This window comes from Heptranchias perlo, unplaced genomic scaffold (assembly GCF_035084215.1).
Source record: "Heptranchias perlo isolate sHepPer1 unplaced genomic scaffold, sHepPer1.hap1 HAP1_SCAFFOLD_406, whole genome shotgun sequence".
NCBI lineage: Eukaryota > Metazoa > Chordata > Chondrichthyes > Hexanchiformes > Hexanchidae > Heptranchias > Heptranchias perlo.
The window spans coordinates 122,501-128,615 of NW_027139418.1; positions in this window are offsets into that span (position 1 = coordinate 122,501).

Here is a 6,115-nt window from a genome sequence, read left to right on the forward strand (position 1 = left end):
GGAAGGCACAGGCCGATTTCCACCGGGTATGGCTCGTTGTGTGCGGCCGGACCAGGCGCAGCGGACGGTACCGAGCACTCGGAGGTCGGGCGCTGCCCGCCGGAGGTACAGCGAAAGGCTGCAAACCACTTTCCGCCTGGTAACTCGGCGTCTGTGAGACCGACCGACTCCGCTTTACCGCCGGAGCTAGAGTGGGGCAAGGGGCACCGTTGGGTACTGGAACGATCACGTTCGCACACCGGGAAGTCGAGTGCCGGGTCTCGAAACGGAGCCGGGTCGGCCCAATTTAAAACGGAGAATAGAGTGCTGCCCTCTGCGGGTGAAAACCTGGAAGTACGTTGGTTAATGATTTCCAGTTCACCCCGCTTGGTCAGGCCCACTCGGAGGCGGATAACTCCGGAACGCCGAGGCCGATTTCCTCCGGGTATGGCTCGTTGCGTGCGGCAGGAGGAGGCGCAGCGTACGGTACCGAGCACTCGGAGGTGCGGTGCTGCCCGCCGGAGTGACAGCGAAAGGCTGCGCACCGCTTTCCGCCTGGTAACTCGGCGTCTGTGAGACCGACCGACTCCGCTTTACCGCCGGAGCTAGAGTGGGGCAAGGGGCACCGTTGGGTACCGGAACGATCACGTTCGCACACCGTGAAGTCGAGTGCCGGGCCGCTGAAAGCGAGCAGGGTGCCACCGCTCGGGGCCCCGGTTTGTCCGTCCCACCCGGAGGCCCATATCTCCGGAAGGCACAGGCCGATTTCCTCCGGGTATGGCTCGTTGTATGCGGCCGGACCAGGCGCAGCGGACGGTACCGAGCACTCGGAGGTCCGGCGCTGCCCGCCGGAGGTACAGCGAAAGGCTGCAAACCACTTTCCGCCGCCTCCCTCCGCGGGCGTGAGACCGACGGTCATCGGGTTTGGTTCCGCGGCTCGAGCAGGACGAGGGGCAGCGAACGGTACCGGAACGAACCCGGTCGCACACCGGGAAGTCGAGTGCCGGGTCTCGAAACGGAGCCGGGTCGGCCCAGTTTAAAACGGAGAAGAGAGTGCTGCCCTCTGCGGGTGAAAACCTGGAAGTACGTTGGTTAATGATTTCCAGTTCACCCCGCTTGGTCAGGCCCACTCGGAGGCGGATAACTCCGGAACGCCGAGGCCGATTTCCTCCGGGTATGGCTCGTTGCGTGCGGCAGGAGGAGGCGCAGCGTACGGTACCGAGCACTCGGAGGTGCGGTGCTGCCCGCCGGAGTGACAGCGAAAGGCTGCGCACCGCTTTCCGCCTGCTAACTCGGCGTCCGTGAGACCGACCGACTCCGCTTTAGCACCGGAGCTAGAGTGGGGCAAGGGGCACCGAAGGGTACCGGAACGATCACGTTCGCATACCGGGAAGTCGAGTGCCGGGCCGCTGAAAGCGAGCAGGGTGCCACCGACTCGTCGGGCCAACTCGGAGGCTGATATCTCAGGAAGGCCGAGGCCGATTTCCTCCGGGTATGGCTTGTTGCGTGCGGCAGGAGGAGGCGCAGCGTACGGTACCGAGCACTCGGAGGTGCGATGCTGCCCGCCGGAGTGACAGCGAAAGGCTGCGCACCGCTTTCCGCCTGGTAACTCGGCGTCCGTGAGACCGACCGACTCCGCTTTAGCGCCGGAGCTAGAGTGGGGCAAGGGGCACGTTTGGGTACCGGAACGATCACGTTCGCATACCGGGAAGTCGAGTGCCGGGCCGCTGAAAGCGAGCAGGGTGCCACCGACTCGTCGGGCCCACTCGGAGGCTGATATCTCAGGAAGGCCGAGGCCGATTTCCTCCGGGTATGGCTCGTTGCGTGCGGCAGGAGGCGGCGCAGCGTACGGTACCGAGCACTGGGAGGTGCGATGCTGCCCGCCGGAGTGACAGCGAAAGGCTGCGCACCGCTTTCCGCCTGCTAACTCGGCGTCCGTGAGACCGACCGACTTCGCTTTACCGCCGGAGCTAGAGTGGGGCAAGAGGCACGGTTGGGTACCGGAACGATCACGTTCGCACACCGGGAAGTCGAGTGCCGGGTCTCGAAACGGAGCCGGGTCGGCCCAATTTAAAACGGAGAATAGAGTGCTGCCCTCTGCGGGTGAAAACCTGGAAGTACGTTGGTTAATGATTTCCAGTTCACCCCGCTTGGTCAGGCCCACTCGGAGGCGGATAACTCCGGAACGCCGAGGCCGATTTCCTCCGGGTATGGCTCGTTGCGTGCGGCAGGAGGCGGCGCAGCGTACGGTACCGAGCACTCGGAGATGCGGTGCAGCCCGCCGGAGTGACAGCGAAAGGCTGCGCACCGCTTTCCGCCTGCTAACTCGGCGTCCGTGAGACCGACCGACTTCGCTTTACCGCCGGAGCTAGAGTGGGGCAAGGGGCACGGTTGAGTACCGGAAGGATGACGTTCGCACACCGGGAAGTCGAGTGCCGGGCCGCTGAAAGCGAGCAGGGTGCCACCGCTCGGGGCCCCGGTTTGTCCGTCCCACCCGGAGGCCCATATCTCCGGAAGGCACAGGCCGATTTCCACCGGGTATGGCTCGTTGTGTGCGGCCGGACCAGGCGCAGCGGACGGTACCGAGCACTCGGAGGTCGGGCGCTGCCCGCCGGAGGTACAGCGAATGGCTGCAAACCACTTTCCGCCGCCTCCCTCCGCGGGCGTGAGACCGACGGTCGTCGGGTTTGTTTCCGCGGCTAGAGCAGGACGAGGGGCAGCGAACGGTACCGGAAGGAACCCGGTCGCACACCGGGAAGTCGACTAGCGGGCCGCCGAAAGCGAGCACGGGGCCCCGGTTTGTCCGTCCCACCCGGAGGCCCATATCTCTGGAAGGCACAGGCCGATTTCCACCGGGTATGGCTCGTTGTGTGCGGCAGGACCAGGCGCAGCGGACGGTACCGAGCACTCGGAGGTCGGGCGCTGCCCGCCGGAGGTACAGCGAAAGGCTGCAAACCACTTTCCGCCACCTCCCTCCGCGGGCGTGAGACCGACGGTCGTCGGGTTTGTTTCCGCGGCTAGAGCAGGACGAGGGGCAGCGAACGGTACCGGAACGAACCCGGTCGCACACCGGGAAGTCGACCAGCGGGCCGCCGAAAGCGTGCTCGGGTCCCCGGTTTGTCTGTCCCACCCGGAGGCTGATATCTGAGGAAGTCCGAGGCCGATCTCCTCCGGCTAACTCGGCGGGCAATGTGTCCCCCCCACCATCTTCGGCTGATTACCGTGGCTGGACCGGATCAAGGAGCAACGGAACCGTGCCAGAACGACGTCGGTCGGACGGCGTGAACTGATAGTGCCGAGGCCGGAAACCGAGCCGGAAATGTGCACCGATTTATTGGTCCCACTCGCAGGCCCATATCTCCGGAAGGCCGAGGCCGATTTCCTCCGGGTATGGTTCGCTGCGTGCAGCCGGAAGGGGAGCAGCGGACGGCACTGAGCAGCCGGAGGTGCGGCGCTGCCCGCCGGAGCTGCAAGCGAAAGGCTGCGCACCGCTTTCCGCTGGTTAACTCGGCAGGCCGTCAGGCCGACCGACTCCGCTTCAGCACGGGAGCTAGAGTCGGGCAAGGGGCACCGAAGGGTACCGGAAGGATCACGTTCGGACACCGGGAAGTCGAGTGCCGGGCCGCCGAAAGCGAGCTCGGGGCCCCGGTTTGTCCGTCCCACCCGGAGGCCCATATCTCGAGAAGGCACAGGCCGATTTCCTCCGGGTTTGGCTCGCTGCGTGCGGCCGGACGAGGCGCAGCGAACGGTACCGAGCACTCGGAGGTGCGGCGCTGCCCGCCGGAGGTACAGCGAAAGGCTGCAAACCGCTTTCCGCCTCCTCTCCCCTCGGGCGTGAGACCGACGGTCGTCTGGTTTGCTTCCGCGGCAAGAGCAGGACGAGGGGCACCGAGCGGTACCAGAACGAACCCGGTCGCACACCGGGATGTGGAGTGCCCGGCCCAAACCCGCTACCCCCCCCCCCCCCCCCCCACCCGAAAGCGAGCCCCGGTTTGTGGATTAAAAGTGAAGCGGCAAAGATTTGTAAAACAGCGTGAAATGATGAACCAGAAGCCCAAAGTAATGGTGGGAATAAAAGTTCCGAAATGTGAAATGGTGAACCAGAAGTTGTGTGAACTGTTTAACCCAAAGTGGCAAAAATGGATTAAAAGGGGTGAAATGATCGACCGCAAAGCAGGGCAAGCATTAAACAAAAGCAGCAGCATTTTTTAAAAAGGGACAAATGGTTTACCAGAATCCCAAAAGAATGCTCAGAGACTTAAGTCCCAAAGGGGCAAATGGTTAACCAGAAGCTGGGTGAACTGCTTAACCCAAAGTGGGAAAAAGGATAAAAAAGGGGTGAACTGATCAACCAGAAGTCGACAACAATGTGCGGCGATTAAGTCTGAAAGAGGGAAAGGTTGACCGGAATGCAGGGAAATGATTAAACAAAAGCAGAAAAATTCAGTAAAAAGGGGCAAGTGGTGAACCAGAAGTTGGGTGAACTGCTTAACCAAAAGTGGGAAAGAGGATTAAAAGGGGTGAAATGATGAACCAGAAGGCGAAAGCAATGTGCCGCGTCGAAGTCCTAAAGGGGAAAAGGTTGACCAGAAAGCAGGGAAATGATTAAACAAAAGCAGAAAAATTCAGTAAAAAGGGGCAAGTGGTGAACCAGAAGTTGGGTGAACTGCTTAACCAAAAGTGGGAAAGAGGATTAAAAGGGGAGAAATGTTGAACCAGATGTCGAAAACAATGCGCGGCGATGAAGTCTGAAAGAGGAAAAGGTTGACCGCAAAGCAGGGAAAGCATTAAACAAAAGCAGCAGCATTTTAAAAAAAGGGACAAATGGTTTACCAGAATCCCAAAAGAATGCTCAGAGACTTAAGTACCAAAGGGCAAATGGTTAACCAGAAGCTGGGTGAACTGTTTAACCAAAAGTGGGAAAAAGGATTAAAAGGGGTGAAATGATTAACCAGAAGGCGAAAGCAATGTGCCGCGTCGAAGTCCTAAAGGGGAAAAGGTTGACCATAAAGCAGGGAAATGATTAAACAAAAGCAGAAAAATTCAGTAAAAAGGGGCAAATGGTTAACCAGAAGTTGGGTGAACTGCTTAACCAAAAGTGGGAAAGAGGATTAAAAGGGGAGAAATGTTGAACCAGATGTCGAAAACAATGCGCGGCGATGAAGTCTGAAAGAGGAAAAGGTTGACCGCAAAGCAGGGAAAGGATTAAACAAAAGCAGCAATATCTTTTAAAAAGGGACAAATGGTGAACCAGAATCACAAAAGAATGCTCAGAGACTTAAGTCCCAAAGGGGCAAATGGTTAACCAGAAGCTGGGTGAACTGTTTAACCAAAAGTGGGAAAAAGGATTAAAATGTTGTGAAATGATTAACCAGAAGGCGAAAGCAAAGTGCGGCGGCGAAGTCCAAAAGGGGAAAAGTTTGACAAGAAAGCAGGGAAATGATTAAACCAAAGCGGAAAAATTCAGTAAAAAGGGGCAAATGGTTAACCAGAAGCAGGGTGAACTGCTTAACCAAAAGCGGGAAAGAGGATTAAAAGGGGAGAAATGTTGAACCAGATGTCGAAAACAATGCGCGGCGATGAAGTCTGAAAGAGGAAAAGGTTGACCGCAAAGCAGGGAAAGGATTAAACAGAAGCAGCAATATCTTTTAAAAAGGGACAAATGGTGAACCAGAATCCCAAAAGAATGCTCAGAGACTTAAGTCCCAAAGGGGCAAATGGTTAACCAGAAGCTGGGTGAACTGTTTAACCAAAAGTGGGAAAAAGGATTAAAATGTTGTGAAATGATTAACCAGAAGGCGAAAGCAAAGTGCGGCGGCGAAGTCCTAAAGGGGAAAAGGTTGACCAGAAAGCAGGGAAATGATTAAACAAAAGCAGAAAAATTCAGTAAAAAGGGGCAAATGGTTAACCAGAAGTTGGGTGAACTGCTTAACCAAAAGTGGGAAAGAGGATTAAAAGGGGAGAAATGTTGAACCAGATGTCGAAAACAATGCGCGGCGATGAAGTCTGAAAGAGGAAAAGGTTGACCGCAAAGCAGGGAAAGGATTAAACAGAAGCAGCAATATCTTTTAAAAAGGGACAAATGGTGAACCAGAATCACAAAAGAATGCTCAGAGACTTAAGTCCCAAAGGGGCA